This window comes from Chrysemys picta, chromosome 5 (genome assembly GCF_011386835.1).
Source record: "Chrysemys picta bellii isolate R12L10 chromosome 5, ASM1138683v2, whole genome shotgun sequence".
NCBI lineage: Eukaryota > Metazoa > Chordata > Testudines > Emydidae > Chrysemys > Chrysemys picta.
Window position 1 is genome coordinate 60,206,989 of NC_088795.1, and position 22,063 is coordinate 60,229,051.

Below are 22,063 nucleotides of genomic sequence, written 5' to 3' on the forward strand. Positions count from 1 at the left end.
ATTTAGAGACATGCTTGGCATTGAAAGAACATCTTCTGGCACACTATAACTCATGAGTATTAGCGAAGAGGAAGATTGCTACGGGTCAGTAGGAGGACTCCAGGCATTTTTTGCTAGCAGTTTAAGGGCCTGCTGCTGTCACTGAAACCAATGACAAAAGTTCCATTGACTTCAAGGAGAGCAGGACCTATGAGAAGATGATCAAGTGTTGGTCTCTTTTTTTTGTTTGTTTGTTTGGTTTTTTTAGTTCCTCTTTGCTTTTATGAATGTGACTGAAATTGCTGCAATTATGTCAGAAAATACATTTGCTTTGTGGGAAAAAGTATCTTTTAAGACAGAATTAAATTATTTGAAAATTAACTTTAGAGAAATATTCATCATGTAACAGATTCTTTTTGACTAGCTCTTGCATTTTTGGAGATATATCATCTTGTCTTTTCACTCCTCACAATCCCTTTATGGTTAAGGATGGTGGCTAGCATCCCCAATAAAGCTGCATACATTATTTTGTATTTGAGACAAATAAGGCCAAGACTGAAATACCTGGCTTGCCCAGGGGAACCCACCAAAACACTTCAACTGGGTAATTTTGAAAGTGTCACTCAGATGTTGAATGCTCAAAGAGGAGGCGGAGACTAGAGATGCAGCATTCAGCACTACTAAACCAGCATGAAAGGGGGAGGGGAGGATGACAGATGTATAAGAGAAGAAAATATTTGGTGTCTTAGCTGAGCAGAGGTAGGCAGGATGGGATGGCTTGCAGTTCTTTTTATGAGAATATCATTCCAATGATGTGTGTGCACTGGGTAGAAGTGTAATGTCTGGTCTAATATATTTTCAGTATTCTGATTATCCTGCTGGAAGTCACTGACAGTCAGATTTAAACAGAGTGCAGAGCATGGTACTGTTATGGCTCTATATGGCCAGTACTACTTTCCTTAACTATGGATACTTTGTTGGCACTGTCAGCATCTAATAAATTGATAGTCTCTCTCAGAATCAATCAGTAAAGAAATTGTAAAGTGATGTGAACATTGTCTAGATTAGCAGTAACTGTACATACATATAGGTATTTTGTCATGTCTGTGTGAGCTTTTTTGTTACAGCATTTCCCCCCCATACGTGCAGTCAGAAAGACCTTTATTTTTATATGAAGAAAACAAGAAAGAACAAGAGTGGTGTTCACCTCCTCTGTACAAACTGGAGCAACTCTGAGAACAAAATGGCTACTTAAATCTGCACACAGAGAGTGTTCTTAGAAATTAAAGGTGCAAACTGCAGACAATATTCACTCACACAAACACACACACACAGATGATTGTCTAATGGTACTCATTATAATAATCCTCTTCCTCTCTAACCAGCTCAGTTTCTGTACTCTCATCCCACCCACCTTTCAACTATGAGTCACAATACATTCCCCATCCTTCTCTAGTGGGTGGCAGATTTGGGGAGATGGAATTAGATTCCAGGTTGATTGAATTTCTGGAGGATGTCTGGTTGTGAACTTTGCAGTAACTCTTGGTCTTTTAGCTAGTGATGAATGAAACATGTGAGGATCAGAGTTTTGGATTAGCATCCAAAGACTTGAATACCTATTTAAAATCCTAAACAAATCCCTACTCTTCTTGAGGGTTGCCTTTAACAATCTCCTAATTCTCACGATGTTTCTCTCTAATGTGGTGTACAAACCATATCCTGCCACTAAGGGGTTAAGCGACAGAGTGGATACCGCCTCAGCTGTGACTAATTGGGTGACCATCAACAGCTGGGATGTGAGCCTGCAAACCAGGTAGGAGGCAGCTTCCAAGGAGCCTGCGGGGACTCTGCCTCAGCTACAAACTGGCAGGAAGCAGTGAAAGGTGCTGGAACCTCCAGGAAGAAAGCACTGGGAGCAGTTCCTCTGTGAAAGGGGCCTGGAGGCAGATGCAGGTAGGAAGTGGCTTAGGAAACCAGTAATGAATCTGAAGAAGCAGATCTTAGCTGATTAATACAAGGTCACTGGGCTGGAAACCAGAGGAGAGGGAGGACCTGTGTTCCCCTACCTGTCACCAGGAAAAGTGCCTTGCATGTTATGGGTCCCACAAAAAATAAAGAATAAGATTGAGCCCTGAAGTAGAGCAGTCTTAGTTAAAGTGAGATAGTACAGTTAGGGTAGTCATAGCAGGGTAGATCAATGTCCAGCTTCAAACTACCATTTTTTTTTTTGTTTTCCTTTACCTCTTTGTGGTTAATTTAGTAATCAATCTTATTTCTTTCATCCTTTATTTTTGTGTCATTTATATACTTGCTCCAGTTGAGCAGCAGGAAAAAAATCAGGGATTTGGCGCAATCAAATTTTTGAATTGCTCTGCTATGGCTCCGCTCCAGCTCCGGGCAAAAACCTACTGCTCCGTGCTCCAGCTCCAGGCTCCGCTCCAAAGCCCTGAAAAAAATAATAAATAGTGCTGGCTCCAAGATCCTGCAATTAAAAAAAGTAAAAGGCCTAGCATATCTAGTCTGAAGAGTTTCTGCTTACCTTGAGCGTAGCTAGTAAATATGAAAGGCAGATTAAAGTAATATTCATTGTTTTGGTATTAATGTAAGGTTAAATATACCGAAATGTAAATAGTTTTATCTGAAGATTTTTCTGTTTTAGGATATTTCACTGAATTGTGAATTGGAATTTTAAGATTCTTAGAAAAAATGCAGAAATCTTAATACTTTTCAGAATTTTTCTTTTCTATATCAGTGCATTTTATAGAAGTATCATTAGTTCCATTTTTAAAAAAATGGGGAAACTGAGGCCCAAAGAAATTAAGTGACTTATTAAAATTCTCTCAGCATATTAGTGGCAGAGCCAGGAATAGAAGGCAGGTTATTGACTCCAACTCCTTTGACCTATCTACTTGATCATGCAGTCTTCCCCCTCCTTCTTGCTTTATCATCCACAACATGGACTTGAGGACTTTGTGGGGTTTTAGTTTGTGGAGTTTGCTATATATTTCCCCCTCACGTAGGCATGTCTTGTCTCCAACCCCACAGAACTGGCCAAAGTTAGGCCCCCTAAAACCACAATTTCTTCTGAGATCCAAGCAGATATCCAGGCATTTGCAGAGGCCAGGGACACACTGCCCTGTGCTTCTGTACTACTTTCACCTGGCCCCACTGCTTCTTCCTGACCTCACTGGTAGCATGGTTCCAAGGGAATCTTCTAAGAGGTTTGGTGATCCCGAGAACCTTCCTTGTCAGTATTAACTCATCCACAAAATTCCTGCAGAATTGAGGGGAACTGTGAGACCGAGAATGGCCACCACCTTGGCTTGCCCTTTCCTCACTGTAGATCTTGAACCCTAAAGAGGCCCATGGAGGGGCATCTGGTTTCGTATAAGGTGCACTCCGTGCAAATCAGGATTTTATTCTATTGTCATCTCCTCTGCCTGTGGAAGAGGAAAGGATCTCAGATCTTCTGTTTTTTCCAACCATTTGCCATTTTTGAGCAATCTTATCTGATGACAAATGTCCAGCCGTTTCCAATGTCTACCTATTTCCTGGAGAACAGGAAAATTATTGCAAGTGATATGACAATTATAACATTAAGCACAATTTTGTGACTCAACTTTATGGTGAGCTGAGACTGCTTGCAATAGGTAATGTTGGAGATTTAAGTGTCTAACTGCAGCATTTTTCCTAATATCTGAGTGAACAAATTTATAGGGGCAGTATGATCATTGACAGTCATAGTAAGGGCAAGGTGGGTGAGGTAATATCTTTTATTGACCAACTTCTGTTGATGAGTGAGACTAGCTTACACAGAGGTCTTCAGGTCTGGGAAACTAGTGTCACAGCTAAATACAAGACAGAACAGATTGTTTAGCATAAGTAGCTAACATATTTCAAGGGACCATTCAAGGTGAAGTGGCCTGTTAACACCCATAGGAAGTGGGAGGGGAATAGATGGGGGTGGGGTTGTTGTTAGGGGGTTATAGATTGCTGTAATAAGCCATAAATCCAGTGTCTCTGTTCAGTCCATGATTTTTAATGTCTAGCAAAGTTATGAATTTAAGCTCCCAGGCTCATCTTTTGAAAGTGTGCAGGTTTCATTTGCAGATGAGGACTGAGAAAGTATTCATCCACAGGTGTTGTGGTGTTTTTTGCCTTTCTATCATTTTCCTGTGTGAGTTCCTCTGAGAGCGTAGTGATTGTTTTCACTCACACATATGGCTGTCCTTAGGATTTATGGGGCCCTACGCAGTATTATTAAATTGGTGCCCTTATGCCCAATGGCAGCCTGGGCTCTCAGCCCGGTGGGGGGAGGGACGAGGCAGCAAAGGATACAGAGACACCTGGCCCACCTCATGGCGGCAGAGAGTCACAGTTCCCCGCAGAGACCTCTGTACCCTCTCCCTCACACAGAATGCTCGCTGCCAGCGCATTCGGCTCTGTGAATATGGCCCCTGCCTAAGGAGACTGCAGTGCACGCTGGGTGTGCAGGAGCCAACCTGCTTTTACCTGCTGTCATGGGCAGTGGGCGAAGCTGCCCTTGGGGAGGCTAGCTCCCCAACCCACCTCTTCTGCCTGTGGTCCTGCCCATACTCCACTCCTGCTCTGCCCAGGCCCTGCCCCTCCCCACTGTCTTCCCTCCTCTCTTCCCTTCCCCACCCTGCTCACCCTCTTCCAGCCAAATCCCTGAACCCAAATGAAGCAAATGACATTTTTCTGCAATTTTTCTAAAGAAAATGGAGCATGTTTTCCACTTCATGCCAGAAGGTGAAGACTGGACATGCAGAAGGTACCTAATTAAAAGCACTAAACTTGGGAATAAAAAAGTCAGTCACAGGTTCTTTTATATGCTCTGAAGTTAGTCAGAGATTTATTTGCAAAAACTTTGTAGTAAGGGCGAGTCTGCTATCTTGCTGAATACAACATTAAATATTATGGAATACATGATGCAGCTCTTCTCTGTTTTACATTTTCTTAATCAGTATTTCTAAGCTGATCTTGTATTTTAAATGTACTCTTAAGCCTTCATAAAGTAATCATTCCAGATCACTACATATATAACTCACTGAAACAGAGACTTTTTTTTAAATTAATCAGTCACAGAGGTTATGGTGTTCATAACAATGTTCATTGCTTTTAGAAAAAGGGAACACTAATTTACTTTGTGCGATCTCCATAACAATAGACATGTTTATGAAATTTCACTAACTTTAAAAAATGTTTCCAAAGATTTTAGGCATAACAAAGGATTTTATATCTTACTAGGTACTGATTTTGCTGGAGGGTTCTCTTAAAACTAGTTCATTAGCTAGTCCGAAGTAAAGAAAGGGGAAATTCTTTGTCCAGCTGTCTGAAAGGAAAGGGGTGTTGTCCCTTTAAAGGCTCTCTTAAATGTGGGGGAAGGGGTGAAGGGAGAAAGGGATGGACAGGAAGACTTTGGAAGCAAGTTTTTTTTACTATAGTAATTAAAATTAAAATGTGTATTTTAGATAAGGGTGGTCTTTTGAAGGATTTATTTTAAACTGTATATCTGAAGATCCAAGCATTTAAGGCTAAAGATGATTGTGCATCTAAAAATCTATGCAAGGATTGTTTTTAGAGATGTAATTTTTATAATCTTCACCAACTCATTAGTTTAAAATTTCCTTTAAAATATTTCATTAATGTGTTCTGAGTAAATATTACAGTAATGCACAACTAGGGTGACCAGATCGCAAGAGTGAAATATCAGGACACATTGTCCGAACTGGGGGGGGGGGGGGAGGGAAAAGACAGACAGATGGACACAGGTGCACAGCCCTGACCGGAGCCAGAGGCACACTGGTCCACCTGGCCCTGTGCTACCAGTGTGCCCCTTCCTGTTAGGGGGGGCCCATGCTGCGCCACACAGCTCCCCTGCCCAATACCCCCTGGTTCCACTATGCCCAGAGCCCCCTACAACCCTTCCACCACAAATGCACAGTGCTGTGCACACACACCCCGCCCAGTGCCCCTCTACCCACAGCCCCACCAGAGCTGCCCAGCACCCCACACAGAACCCCCCCACTTGCTAGTTTCCCAATACACACAGATTTCCCCTCCCTTCCTTCCTCCATCCCTCCCTCCCTCCCAGTGCCCTTCCCCACAGCCCCACCACCACAACTACACAGTGCCCCATACAGACCCGACCTGCCCAGTGCCCTGACATACACAGATTTCCCCCACTGCCCAGCACCCCCCAACCGGCCCCCACTGTCTAGCACCCCAAAATACACAAACCTCCCCCACAGCCCAGTGCCCTCCACACCAGTAGTTTCCCCAGGAATTGAAATGGGGAGAGGAGTGTTCAAATTTACAGGGCGGGGAGTGTCCAGGCCGATGGTGGGTGAGACTGTGAGGGTGAAGGGGGGCTGTATGGCACCATAGTAAAAACTGAAAAATGTTTCGTGACCATTTTATTAGATTTAACTTGTGTTTTAAAATCATCACACAAATTAAAGTTGGCTACTCAAGCCTTCTATGAAGCACTACATCTACATCCTTCTTGGTTTCTTGTTATAATTTTGCACAAATCTGTTAATGAACTTCTTGAATGCAATGCGTTCATCTTTGGTGGCTTCTCGTGTGTCCGGTACTTCCATTCCTTCAACTGATATGCTCATTAGTTCATTCACATGATCAGGCAGAAGGTGACTTCTTTCAGAACACACAATTCTATTCAATGATGAAAAAGAATGCTCAACTGTAGCTGTTGTGACTGGGAGTAGCAAGAGATGAATTCCTACTTCTTTCATCCCAGGAAACAGAACACAAAGATCGGGTCGAGCCACTAGTAATGATAAAAAAGAAGTTGAAGTCAAATCTTCATTCATTCGTTGTATGATATTCCACTCTGTGTTCAAATTCTCTATTCTGTCCTGATCACATGGCAGCCCCATTGCTGGTAGTGCCTCACTCCACTCAACTGTTGGTGTTTTATAAGACAGGCATCTGTAAAAGCTACGTAGAGGTTGATAGAATCTAGAAGTCACAGTTGTAGATTTTTAAGAGTCAAGTCTGTATACTTTTTCAGTTGTCTTAACAAACACCTCTTGTCTTCTTCACTTAAGGATTCAATATAAATGCCTTCATTAGTCAACTTCTGGACTGAAGTCTTTGCTTCTTCCAGTACTTTTTCAATGGATAGCTCTCTGATCCAAATGTAGCTTTTATTTCTGGACAAAGATCTACTACTGTTTATAGCAGATGCCTGGATGGTATTGTTTAATGACCCAAGTGGTTTCAACAGTAGACTTACGAGAGAGGGAATGGCAGTAGTCTTCTCTGAACGTAGTAGCAAAAGTAATCCACCAGCCTCACTATTTAGATCCATCTCTTCTTGGTAGATACTTTCCAAAGCCAGTAATAACGGCTGGAGTAAGCCAAGGATCGCTTATGAGAAAGCCAGCAGGTTTTCCCAGGTTGGACTAACTTGAACTTCAGTCCCAGTGTATCTTCTATATTTTCCAAGATATTCAGTCTTTTTGGACTCTTGCTGAAAAAAGAATATAATGAAGACATTAAATTTATAGAGGCTTTTTTAATGTCTTTTGAAGATTCTGCAGCTCATTCTAGTGCTAGTTGGAGTAGATGGCCTCTGCAGTGTGTATAGGAGAGATTAGGGTTACACTTTTCTCTGAGCAAAGCATGTACTCCACCATGTCTTCCAGAGAAATTTGCACCTCCATCAAATGCACAATCAGCCATCTGTTTGGGGTCCAATTGACAAGCATTTAACTCTTCTAAGATATGGGTTGTCACAGATGCAGCCATCTAGAAATGCATCTACTGGCCTACCCCTGACATCAAGATAACGTACACAATGACTTGATGCCCATTTGCATCGGTGCATTCATCAGCCATGTATGCAAATTTTTTGAATGTGGTGAGAGAGTTCTTCACTTTTTCAACTGCTGAGTCTTTCACTATTGCACCGCATGTTTCTAGCCAGTCAGTTGAGTTTCTTGCAGAAAGACAGTGAGCATTTGCTGGTCTTGTTCAGAACCAATGTTCAACTTCAGGATGAACAAGTGACAATGCACTTACCACACACTACAAACTGGAGGCCAATGTTATCTCTTGCTTAAATAGAAAGTAGGATGCCACAGCCATGTTTGTTCGCATGAACTGTGTTGTCTCCAGCATTCTTAACAGCATCATTAAGTACTTCTAAAATTGGCTTTGAAAGTGGGCTTATAAGGCTTTCTGCATGTTGATGCACTCCGGAGGCCTGGTGTTTTGCAGCCTTATCATGTAGTTTGTCAGCATTGGCTTTGCTGATCGGTTTGACAAACCAAGCTCCTCCACTTTTACCAATTATAGCATTGGGAAGCTTTCCTTCTTCGTAAGCTTTTTTGCAAGAGGTGCACCAGTAGCCATCTTTTGTAACTTCAATAAATGGGAACAGGAAGGGTCAGAAAAGGAAGAGCTGGGAGGGTGGACACTACAACCCATTGGTGCCCCAAATTTTCAGGTGCCCTATGCAGCCGCGTATGCTGCGTATGCCTATGGATGGCCCTGCCGACACAGTTGCTATTAGGGCATTTAGGGAACTAGATGAGGTACACTACATATTGTTAGACATCTATAGGACCCATGATCTTGAAAGGTATGTTGTGGGGGGTGTTGATCATTGTAGCAGTGGAGATATAGCTGCAGATTTTGCATCTGTTGTTCTGACAAGTCTGGTGCCAGTTTGTGTTGGTGTGTCCTGGTCTATGGAGAGCTTGCTTCTGATGATGAGCTTGGAAAGGTTGGGGGATTGTTTGAAGGCCAGAGAAGGGAGTTCAGGAAAGATTTCTTTAAGGATGGGGTCCCTATCAAGTATGAGTTGTAATTGTTTGATATCTCGTACGAGTTCCAGTGTGGGATGGTAGGTAACAGCTAGATATGTGCGGTTGGAAGGGATTTTATTTCTGTATAAAGCAGGTTCTCGCTGAGTATTTTGGGTGGTCCATTCCATGAGGTGACCTACTTCTCTGGTGGAGTGTCTTGTTTGGGAAAGATGGTTTTGAGTGTGTTCAGATGTATATCCTGGATTTTCTCCTCTGAGTATATTCTGTGGTATCTGAGTGCCTGGCTGTAGATAACAGATCTGTTGGTATGTTTGGGGTGGTTACTGGATCTATGAAGGTAGGTGTGGTGATCCATGGGTTTCTTATATATAGTTGTCTGTAGGGTTCCATTGTTGAAGCTGAGCGTAGTGTCCAGGAAGTTGATGTTGGTGTGGGAGTGTCCCAGATAGAGTTTGATGGTCAGGTGGTGGTTGTTGAAGTTGTGGTGGAAATCTGAGGGAGTTTAATGATATTTCCATCCTCTGAACAGATGACAATGTGTCTCAGATATACCCTTGGTTCCATGGTGAATTAATCCAGAAATTCTTCTTCAAGGTGGCCCATCAAGAGATGGGGCATATTGGGGAGCCATCCTAGTATTCATGGCAGTTTCCAAGGTTTGGAAAAGGTGTTTTGTTGAATGTAAAATTGTTATGGGTGAGGACAAGTTGGGTGGATATCTGAGGGTTGTCCATTGTTTTGTAAATATTTGAAGCAGGCAGCTATGCTGTCATTGTGAGGGATATTGGTGTATAAGGAGGTGACATCAGTGGTGGCAAGGATGGTGTTCTGAGGGAGGTTATTAATATTGCGGAGTTTGTGGAGGAAATTAGTTGTGTCCTGGAGAAAGCTGGTCCTTTGTGTGGTGAGCGGTTTGAAGATGGTTTCTATGAGTCCCGATATTCCTTTGGTAAGAGTGCTGTAGCCAGATATGATGGGTCTGCCTGGGTTCCCTTATTTGTGTATCTTGGGGAGCATGTAGAAGGTCCCCAAGGTGGGTTTGTCGAGGATGAGTTTGCAGAGTTTCTCTTGGAGTTGTTTGGGGAAGGATTTGATGAGATCCTTAAATTCCTGGGTAAAATGTGTATAGGATCTTCTTTGACTTCTTTATAGTAGGTGGTGTCGGATAGCTGTTGGTTGGCCTCTTTTAATGTAGTCATGATGGTTGAAGCCCCCTTTGTCTGCTGGCTTGACCACTAACTGGTGGTTAGATTTCAGGGACTGTATAGCTGTGGAGAGATTCTGGTGGATGTGATGTTTAAGGGTTTCATTGTCAAAAAATGTCCTGAAGCAATCAACATAATGCTTAAAAGTGTGGCTTCATCCTCTCTGTGGTGTCTAGCAAGATGATTCTTTTTTCTTATGATTGTCGATGGGGACATGATCTCTGTGAGTAGTAGTCTCATCGTTGTGAAAGAATTTTGAAGCAGTCAGTGCGCAGACAGGGAGTCTGGCAATATTAATGTTTCCCTTTCCCTCTGCAAGATTACATAAGCCTCCTCTTTGTATTTTCAGAAGTTAGAAACAACATTGATTTAATGCTCTCAATGTCTGCATGTGATTTATGACAATTGACATGTTTCATGGTGTTCAGGCTTTGTTTGTTTGTCCTAGGCCTGACAAAATAAGTGGCAACCACTCTCCTTTTTCTCAATTTGTTTCTGCCTGTCTCTCATTAAGAACTGAGAAAATATAATCTGATATGAAAATCCAATTGAAATTTCTTTTAATATGCCCCCTGTATTCAAAATGGTTACAATACTTAGATAAACTGTGCGAATAACTGTTTTTTTTTTTTTTCTGGTATGCTGGTCATGTTGAAAAATCAATTTTTTCAATTTAACAACTTGCTTTATTTTCAAGCTTTTTTTACTTTATTTTTTAAATAAAATTGATGTATCTCTATAAACAGTCATTTTGTATTGAAATGGTTCATTTTGAAAATGAAAAGTTTTATTTTTAGAACTTTTTTTAGGTTTTAGTTTGAAACAATTTGAATTTTCCACAAATGTGGAAAAGATTTGTCAACCCAAATCTGCATTTTTTAGCAAAAAAAGTGTTTGAAAAATTTTGCCCAGCTCTAATCAACTTTATGCATCTTTCTGAGACTGAGTTTGATATGCTTTCTCCTGATCCCTTAAAAATGTGACTACTGCCTTAGTCATCTGCTGTTTGATCAGGTGAAAGTCTCACTGATGCCAATGAGAGCTGTAATATAAGATGAGGCATGCAGAGCCTGGTCCTGAGTGGTACTGAGCATCATTGATTTCCTTGGGAATTGGGGAGGCTGTAGCATCTCTTGGGATTTGACTTATGGTGAGACTTTCTGGCTAACTCAAATATGAAATTAAAGAAATGACAGAGTTAAGGAAGTGTCCTCTTCATTAGAGAGAACACAAGTTTCAACTTGACTTGGGGGTGAGGGACTTTAGCTGGATCCATCTAGTAACCCAATTATAGCTAAACTGAACTGCAAACTAGATTTTTTTTTTTTTAAAGTCCTCCTCCTCCTCTCTCATAACTTCCAAAATGTAGAACTACTGAACTTGCATCCAAACCTTTCCTAACTTTCTTCTGAAAGGTCTGGCTAATTTTTAACTTCTATTTGTCAGCTAAAACTGGAAGTAAAAGTCTAAAGGGTAATATTTCCCTGGCATCATCCTTTTTAAGGCTAGTGCTTGCAGAGAGAGAGATGGGGGTGGGTGTTGGGGAAGAAGAGGGAAAGTCTGCCAACAGCTTGGGGGTCCAGACTAAGCATAAACTGTGCACTGTGGTTGTTGACTGGTAGTATCCCTGAACCTTCCCATTGTTTTGTAGTGTAGTGATAGGAAATCTCAAAAGTTTTAGATGGTAAGAGAGGTTTGGATAAGCCCCAAAATGTTTGTATTCTTTATTCCCTCAAATTACCGCATTCACACCTGCTTTCCCATTTACTAAGGCTGGCTGAAAAATGGGGAGTTGTTTTGTTACAGATTTTCTAGCCAGTTCTACCATTAACCCATTTCCTGCTCCTATATCCATGACCCCCTTCCTCATAATTGTCTGCCACAAACTCTCTTGCCAAGCTGCTCTTCTGATCCATATGTCTTTCCTTCACACACACCTTCAGTACAGCTGATTCCCAAAATAAGCCATTCCAGGTCCTGTCAATGCTACCTACTGTCAATGCTACACAACTTAAATGGAATAACTCTATCAAAATTGCACTTTATATTTTATTGGCATCTTAAAGTGATCCACTTTATAATGAGAAAATCTCAATTAAACTATATCTAGACAGCTGTGTAGCAACTCTAACATTCATTCACAATTTTACATTCTACCAGTAAATGTCAGTTTTGTTTATGTTCTAAGCCAGTAAAATGATAACCCTTGGGAGCCTGTGTTATCAAAAAAGTGAATCCTAATGTGATCTGATGCTAGTGGAGCATGATCAAAAACTGCTAATATGGAAGAGTATAATGTGCCTGAATTTGGGAAACATAATGTACTTGATCTTTTGAGACTTTAAAAACAAATTAAAACTTACCAGATGGCACCTAGAGCACTGTTTAAAAAAAAAAAAAGTTTGTCATATCTATAGTTACATGTTTTTTAAAAAATCATTTAACTACATTGGGATTGAATTGTTAGAAGTTTTTGAGCCATCGAATGAACCACCACCGGGGGGCGTGAAGTCAGAAACAAAAAATAAGATGTAAAGACTGAAAACCAGCACTTTCACTGTTGATCACTGAAGAGCTATCAAGAGGCCTTTAATGTATAGAAATTAAGCTGAGAGAGACCAATAGATAAAGTATTTAGACGCACCCTTTCAGTTTCCTGACACAAAATTAGAAGTACCAGAAGCTTCAGTTTCTACCTCTGACCGCTTTCTCCACATTTGAGGAGGTAGGGGGTCATTTTAATCAAAATGAAAGGCACATCCTTTGCTGACAAATAATTAAGATGAATTACTAGCATACACTTGTCCCAGCTGCCTAGTTGGTGTCAGTTTGTAGCAGGCATGTGAGGTTTACAGTATATGCCTTGCTCTTTAAATGCAATTTACAACCTAACTCACCATCTTAACTACCTGAGAAGATTTAATCCTAAACCTGTCACTATATATTATTTTCAGACTCCCAACACGTCTACATTAAAACAGGGTATAAGTAAAAGTTAACAGGATCTTGGAGTGAAAGATTTATGTTTCACACAGTGAAACAATCAACATTCTTTCAGACAGACTGCTAAAGTCAACTCTTCTGTCTGTTTGGAAGAGGCACTGACATAGGAAAGTGGCACATTAAAAATGGTTTTATTGATAGAATTTTATAATACTAAGGTACACATAATTCTGAGTGTATGTATGCTTTGGATAATAGGATATGAAAATTCCATTTGGCCTAAATTGTGTGTGCTTGTCTGTTTGTTTGTGCTTTCTGATCACACTTGGTGTGATCTCCAAAATTTAGGTAGAATTTTTTTGTTACATTGATGAATCAGATCGCACAATTTAAGAGTGTAGGCTAGTGACATCTGAAAGTCATTAAGCACATTTGCCACATTAAAATATGCTCAGTTTGTTTACAGCACTGGCTAATGATCTCACTGCAAAGAACTGTAAAAAGGGTAAGAAAAGGCTAACTTTTTTTTATCCTGAGGAGCCGTATTGATATTTAACTATTTCACTTCCTTTCCAGCTACAGGTTTAAATCTCAATCCTCCTTATACAGTAAAATGGCTGTGGATGGATAGTAGAAATAGGAGTCCCTAAGCAGAGTAGACTTCAGGTATGCGTGCTTTTTACTCTGAAAATAATATTGAATAGTTGACTTATCAGTGTAGTCCCAAACATACAGCAGATTTGCTGTACCTTTCTAAGTATCAATATTAGCCATATCAAACTCTTCACTGTGAAGTATGGAGGGGACGAAAGGTATGCAAATAATGAAACGTGGCCAGTAAAAGTGTGCACATGGTCGGGGAGAGGAACACAAGTTTCCTTTCTTTGAGTACACAGAAGTGCCTCCTTCCCCAATTCAAACACCACACAGGAGTTCCATGTGTCTAGGCTGGGGGATAGCAATGCTACATAACATAATCTCCTGGCAAACTGCCTGAGCCTTTTAACTTGCGTATTTATAAGATGCCTATTGCATTGGTATCCCAGGGTACTTCTATCAAATCTTCAGGGCAATTTCTGTGGGAAATGATGCTATCTCTGTTGGTTCTTGCTCTTTGCTTTCAAAACCTTGAAACAGTGAGAAGTTTGCTGTTGGCAGGACAGCTTCTGAGGAGAGGTATAGGACCTCTACATGGAAGCCTCATAGGTCTCACAGTCTGCACATTTGGAAGAACAAGCCCCTCCCTTCTGATGCTTTAGCAGAGTTCTTCATGTGTCTTCCCTCCATCATGGGTTTTTTTCCATGGGTATAGCCTTATTGTTTTAACCTTATATATAAATAAACAAGGAAAATTGCTCTAACATCCAGGAACTGTTGAATGCTAAGTCTGGCTCTAATACTAACTGCATAAACATGGGCAAGTCATTTCATATCTCATTCCCATCTGTAAAGTGGGGACAATAAGAACACTTTTTTGAGGGCCTCTGTGCATTTCAACTTATGGGATGATTCCCCCTCATGACAAAACAACACTTACTGAAAAGTAATTTTTTTTTTCTTTATCAGCTTCCCAAGGCTGTTTTGACAATTCCTAGCTTACTCACCCAAAGCTGTGTACACTGCATTCCTACTAGACCAAAGGTTGAAATATAGGCACCTCACTCCGATGCCATGGGGAAGGACCTAAGTATACGAATTCCACCTTTTACAAAGGGTTTAGGAAAAGTGATTTCTACAGACTGGTTAACAGGTAATTTCAACTACAATGCTTAATTCTATTTATCTGCTTTCATGCACTGTTGATCAAATCCCTACACTACTATGAAAAATACCCATTAAATGCTAATGATAATCATCATACTTAGCTATTTATGTATTATCATCAATAATTATGCATACATTCTTATGATAGAATCCCTTATTTATTAAAAACACATTCCATTTTCTGGACCTCAATTATTTGAATGTGAAGAGAAAGTAAATTAAGGTGTTTAGTTTGTAGCAGATGTTGTAGCTATAGTTACTGCTTCATACGTTATTGCAGGTTATTATAAGCTTCTGTGATTGGAACTGCTATAGATAAGCATGCAATAATATTTTCACTGTCACCATGATCATTGACTAAGATAAGCGCTTAATGTTCTGGTTTTTGTTCAGGGTAGAGGAAAAACAAGGAGCGGGAAATGAAGAAAAACAAACCAAAGTGCTATGTATCATGTCATATCACTATATGTTATAAAAACAAACAAACAAAAAACCCTTCTCTTTGTTTTAAAACTACACGTACGTCAGTGATGGCAGACACTACAGAGGGGATTTAGTGTTAAAGAGAAGTCTGTTAATTTTATTTGCAACAGAGAGTGGAAAGCATGCTCATTCAAGATACTTGTTGTATCATTTTTAAATCAAGGCCATCTTTTTCTCAGTGGTAAACGTGAAATGTTTTTAAAGGCCAGACTTAGCATAAAATCTATTGGTTGCTATGGAGACTACTTACCACACAGGACTGCACTCTGTGTTCAACTCTGTGATTTTCTCTATTCAAAGGTTCAGCATTGTCAAAAAACAAATTACTTTTTCAGTTGTTTATCTCAAAGTTCATTATGGAAAAGGCAATAAATAATAGATTTTATTCGTGTGTGGATAGGAGCAATATGTGAAGTCACTTGGGCACTATTCCTTAAAATTCACTATTTTAGAATAATTAGAACAAAATTGGCTATTGTTAGGAAATAAAATGGATTTTGATCTTTTTTGTGTATATGAAAATGAAGCAAAGTAGGTACTTGGAAGTCTGATCCCAACAAAATTATATGGTAATAAAGCTTTTCACACCTACACAGCACTTAGTAACACAGCTCTGAAATAAAAAGAGAGATTAAGCCCTGATAGACTAAAACTTTGTACCTAGGGAACATTACTTCTCTCTTTATGAAAGAACATGTGGATTCAGGCCCTAGTACTCCTTGAATTATTCATGCTATCTTTTGCATCACATATCTTTAGGCTTGGAAAGTGGTAGGCTTGTCATTAGTAGGAGCACAAATCTAACTGGCTACAACTCATCATTGAAAACCTGTACATCTGCTTCTTCTCAAGCACTTGCCTAATTATATCAAATATTTTCTACCAAGACCCCCCAACACCACCCCACAAGAGACCTAATCCTGTGAGGTGCTGCCGAGTGTCTCCTTTTGAGTTAATTAGGAGTTGAGGTTCTCCAAGGAAGCAGTCAAGCACTCAATACGTCTCAAGCTCAGGCTAAGAATGAAAATGTATAGAAGTAGCAAGGGAAGCCTCTGATTACCTTAGGGTATTCCAATTGTAAATTGGTGTCAGCAAGTTCTTGCTCATTTTTCTGTAACATTTTACTTAATCCAGAAATGTCTGAACACATTCATTTTCAATGCATATTTAAGATTCACTGATGTCACTTCTTTAGTGCATTCTAGACACTATTAAGTCAAATTCAGAGCTGTTGTAAGCTCCATTGACTTCAGTGTAGTTATGCCTACTTAGATCAGGTGCTTCCTTATGCTCCCATTTCAAGTCAATGGCAACCCCCCCCCCTAAAATTCAATGATAGCAGAATGGGCCCCCAGGTCTCATCAGAATCACAGAAGCAAGCCAATTTTTATGACTATTAGAAAAATGGGGGAAACCTACTGAAAGCATCTGATACATTACATTATTTATGAAAAGTCATTTTAAAAATACCTTCTTTGGTTCTGTATGTAATACACTAGAGCTTGCTTATTTACAAATCAAATTTGTTGGCAAAAAAAATTGTGCCTACAACAAGTTGTTTCCAAGATTGCACTTTCATAGTCAAATCATTCTCCCACTGTAAAGTGTAGGGCATTGATAATTAACATCTTGCAAACATGCAATTAAGAAAAAGGAAATGCATAAGAAAAATGAAGGCATAATTTCTTTGAGGCTATTGTCAATCTCTTCAAAAATTATTATGCAGTAGGCCTCCTCCTTTGCTGCTCTGTATGTTTTAGTAGAGTATGTACTGTTCCACACCGCATGCGAAGTAACGCCAAAGAAAGGTCTTTAAAAACGAGTGAGCCCGTTTAAACAATCCAGTGGAGGCTAGTTAGGCAAAACTAACAGATGAAGGTGTGATTGCAGTAATAGAAAATTGGTATTTCACTCAAAATAATGAGGGCAAGTCCTACTCTATAGGGTTCCACTGAAACAATAATGGGACACTTTATCAAAACAAGTTTTTCAGTTTTTTCTACAGTAAGATTCTTGCCTGAGCACTTATGTTCACATCTTGCATATGGTTTTTGGTTGGTTGGTTCCTGTGGGTTTTCTACACAGCTCAGTGGGGACATACTCTTCCTTCTGTACTCTGCCCAGAGTTTAATAAGGTGCTATAGGATATTGGTAAAGGCAGAATTTAGCCCATCATGTAGTAAGTAAATACTGTCCTTAAGGAGTTTTGAGGCTAACAGGGAACCCATTCTACCCCTTTCAACTAACTAGAATAACATTATAAGAAACATAATACATAAAATCAGTTAATTTTTAAAATTACTTTTTAAAGTGAATGTAATATCCTTAAAAGATGCCAGACAAACAGCATAAAAGACTTAAGTCCTTTTATCCACAGAAGAGAAATAGCAAGCTTCTTCTAGGAAATTTTGCCAGTTCATCTCAATCTTGCCCTAGAGGAATCACCTCTAGTGGAGAGAATATAATTGAGACGCCATGTTATTTAACTTCTTTCCCGAGATTGCCCACTAGAGTCAAGTGAGCTTAATACAGCAAGAGTTAAAAACCAAGGAAAGAGGAAATGTTGACTACAGTCCAGGTGGAGCCTTGTAGTAGTCCTAGAATGATGGTCCGTAGCACTATCCTTGAGTTTGCAATATTTGAAGCGATTGCTACTGATTGCTATAATACTTTTTAATAGGTGAAAATATTAGAATGGATAAGATGAAATTTAGAAAATGTAAACTGAAAACTGTCAGGAAAAAATCCTAAACAGTGAGATTTATTAGATGACAGAATAACATACCAAGTGGAAACCATCAGTGATTGTCATTTAAACCTGGCCCGGACAAAACACTGGAATATATTCTGCAATAGGGAGCAATCTTGACAAAGAAATGAACTAGATTACCTAATTCATCTTTTGTTATTTCTATAATTTTACCATATTTCAGTAATAAACTGGTCTGTCAGGTTGAAAGTGTTTTTTCTGAATCTGGGTATAGCAGTATAATACCCACTAAAATATTTGTCCAATAACCTGTGAAAAATGACTAATGATTTTTTAAAATCTACAATTGTATCTTTGAGTGGGTACATAATTAGTAAAGAGCTGGGTACCCTGATGTGCAATCACATTCTTTAATCCACACTCTGAGGTTTGTTAGCAATGCACTAGGCTAAAGTAATTTGGAAACTCCTATGTTTACAGCTAGCCTTGTCTTCATTCTGTCTTATGAGCATAAAAAACACACACACACACAATACAAACTTTAGTCACAATGCTTATAAAAAAGCACCCAAGGTATCGATAATGCCAATACCATACATTTTTCATTTCCAGACCCATCAGGAAAGGATCCATTGTAAGAAATGTAAATGTAACAAATACACAATGCCACTGCAGGAAAATCCTCCATGGCTGCCCATCTCTTTGCTCAAAATTCTTCTTTCTTAATTCAAGGGATTTTTCCCTCGATGACTACAATGCTTCTCCATGTATGGTTTGGAAAAAAGATGGTATTCACAGCCCACTCCTAAAACAGCATGCACATACTAGATAGAGTCCAAACATACCTATGTCTTGGGATTTCTTTTATCATTAACTTAAATAACAACCACAACAAACATAAACCTCAGCCTAGCTTTCTCCTGGGTTTGGCTGTTCTTAGGTCCTACAGCTAAGAATCCTATCTGTTCTTACTCCTGGTTCTCTAGGTCTCAGAGATTGCATCCCTTTTATGCTCCTGCCTTTAAGCTAATATAACCCAACAGGTTGTATGGAAATGGTTATCTAGAGCCCCTTTTGGAAGAGTCTAGGAAGGGAATGGAGGTCTGTGAAGCTCAGACCCAGAAGTCAGTGTGAGTGTCAATACTGGATAGGGGTCAAGGAGTAAGAAGAGTATTGGTTATGGGATGGGAGGCTGAAATGGCTAAAGTCTCGAATTCTGGCAACATTTCTGTCATTTTTGGTTTGGACATTGGGTCTGAATTTGGATCTAAACTACTTATGGGGATAAAAAACTGACTTCTAACTTTGGTGGTAGCCATAGCCTGACACTGCAGGGTCAGTCCATCTCTTCCAAAAGTGAAGACATTTAGGAATATGATAAGCTTCTCAATATCACTGAGTTGACCCAAACTGAATACTGCATTCCAAGTGTGGTCCCACCAGTAGTATGGAGAGGAAATATTGCCTCTGCTTTGTGATGTGAAGCAGCCAAAGAAAAAAACATGTTGGCTCTTTTTGCTAATGAATAAGGTATAGGAAACTAAACAGATGTGTTATCTCAGATAAACTGGAAGTAGTGTGACTACTACTAGCCACATTTCTTAGAATCAGAGAACTGGAAGGGACCTCAAGGGGTCATCTAGTCCAATCCCCTGCACTCAAGTCCGGACTAAGTATTATCTAGACCATCCCTGAAAGGTGTTTATCCAACCTGCTCTTAAAAATCCCCAATGATGGAGATTCCACAACCTCTGTAGGCAATTTATTCCAGTGCTTAACCACTCTGACAGTTAGGAAGGTTTGTGTTTTTTACACCATTTGTTACCATCTCTGCTTCAGTATGTAGGTAACTTGAGCACTGGATGACCTTGAAACTTTCAAGCTAAGGAGTACCATTATCTACAGTAGAGAAGAGCTAACACAAGCAAGCATTGACTGGAGCCAGTGTTAACAGGATTTAATCGCTTAAAATTCTTGTAAACAAAAAGTTTGTTGTTTTTTTGTAGATGAGAGAGACTCTCTATGGCCCATGGTCTCTCTCCTTCCTCTATTCCTGTTGCACAGGGAATTTTTGCTCTGTGGCAGTATCTCTCCATTAACATGAATAATACTTTCCAGAGATCACATACCAAGTAGTTCTTAAGTTGTGCCATAGCCATCTAACATTCAGTGCATTAGTTTAATGGTCATTTCAACTGGCTATTAAAACAGAGCACTGCATATTCAAATCTCTACTGTATTCCTGCAAAAATACAAGATCCCCAGAAATCACTATTCACTTCAGTGAAGAGTTACTACCATGGAGCACCAAAAGATAGTCCTGTGCAGCAGAAAATACTGAAGTAGAGGACATTCACTTCAGAGGGTCTCTGTCTTTTTCTAAAGAAGCAAAGTTTGCTTATATCCGGGAATATTTCACTTATAGTCTCCTCAGTTCAGTTTTCATAACACACATTTTTGCTTGTAAAAGCTGTAACCGCTTCCTTCCTTCGTCAAGAGAGACCAAGGCAGAAGAAAAGCCCATGCATACAAGACATTATTGCTCTCATCTCCATCAAAAACGATTGCGAGGATGGAAGAATACTTCAAACAGCTGTAAATCCTCCCATTTACATTCTCACTCTTTAGAAATTACAGTATATCCCGACATCTAAGCCACTGTCAGCTCTTCCAAAAAAATCAATATCTTTACACAAATGAAGCGAAGCAAAGCAAATACTGTACCTAAAAAAACAAATACTATTTTATTTATATAAATGAAGGATTAAAAACAGAAAGTTTATTTTATATAGTCTGGGATCATATGGCTGTGCAGTTAGCCTTTAAAATGACGACAACAACATTAAAAGCATGGACTGAATAGAAACAATGGATTTGTCTTATTACAATAATCTATAACCCACTTCAACCCCAGCTTTTTTTCCATTTCCCCCTATGACAGAAGAGGTGTTAATGGGCCACTTCACCTTGAATGATCCCCTGAAATATGTTAACTACTTATACTAAACAAATTTGTATTTTGCGGTGGCACTCTGAATAAGGCCTTGTCTATACTACAGTTTGGTGGACAAACTGTTTCATCGACAAAACAGTGGAGGTGTACACACAACAGTCCTGCTGATTTAACTCCTCTGCTATGCTGACATAAAACCACCTCTAGAAGTGGTATCAGGTGATCAGCCACCAGGTGATCCACCTCTGGGGAAATTCCTCCTCCCCTCCCCCTTGGCTTCACAAATGTTATGAAGAGCACAACAAGTTGATATGACCATGGGAATATTTTCCTCATTGAGGTCTAACCTGCCAAAAAGGCAGTGCCAGCGACCCTTTAATCTGCCAAATGCATATTTTATCGTCATTATGCACCTGCTGAGCCTGTTGTTGAAGTGCTTCTTTCTGCTGTCAAGGTTTCTGGTGTATGGCTTCATGAGCCACAGGAGTAAGGGGTAGGCTAGACCTCCCAGGATCACTATGGGCATTTCCACCTCCCAGGATCACTATAAGCATTTCCACATCCCTTATTGGAACCTTCTGGTCTGGAAAGAAAGTCCCTGCATGCAGCTTTCTATACATGCCTGTGTTCCTGAAGATGCATGTGTCATGCACCTTCCCTGACTACCCCACACTGATGTCAGTGAAACAACCCTGGTGATCCACCAGCCCCTGAAATACCATAGAGAAGTAGCCCTTTTTATTGATGTATTTTGTCACAAGATGTTCTGGAGCCAAAATTGGGATACGTGTGCCATCTATCGCCCCACCACAGTTAGGGAATCCCATTGCTGCAAGCTATCTGCTATTTCCCGCACATTGCCCAGAGTCAGTCCTTCATAGCAGGAGGTGATTAATGGCCCTACACACTTCCATCACCACAACCCCTAAGGTGGCCTTCCCAAGTCCAAACTGATTTGCGCTTGACTGGTAGCAGTCTGAAGTTGCCAGCTTCAACATAGCCACTCGCTTTTCCACTGTTAGGTCAGCTCTCATTTTGGTGTCCTTGCACTCCAGGGCAGGGGCAAGCTCTCCACACAGTTCAAGGAAGGTGGCTTTGCGCATATGAAAGTTCTGCAGCCACTGCTTGTCATCCGCTACCTGCATCACAATCTGATCCCACCACTCAGTGCTTGTTTCTCAAGCCCAATAGTGACAGTCCACCATGTGCA

General features: G+C 40.1%; 1 long non-coding RNA gene across 1 annotated transcript; it reads left to right on the forward strand.

Annotated features, from left to right (window-relative positions):
- Nucleotides 1-1,466: 1,466 nt before the first annotated feature.
- LOC135983947 (uncharacterized) lies at nucleotides 1,467-16,565 on the forward strand. The gene is made up of 4 exons (XR_010601813.1): nucleotides 1,467-1,932; nucleotides 13,520-13,609; nucleotides 14,510-14,693; nucleotides 15,101-16,565. It is a non-coding gene; the product is annotated as an uncharacterized LOC135983947 (long non-coding RNA).
- The last annotated feature ends 5,498 nt before the right edge of the window (nucleotides 16,566-22,063 follow it).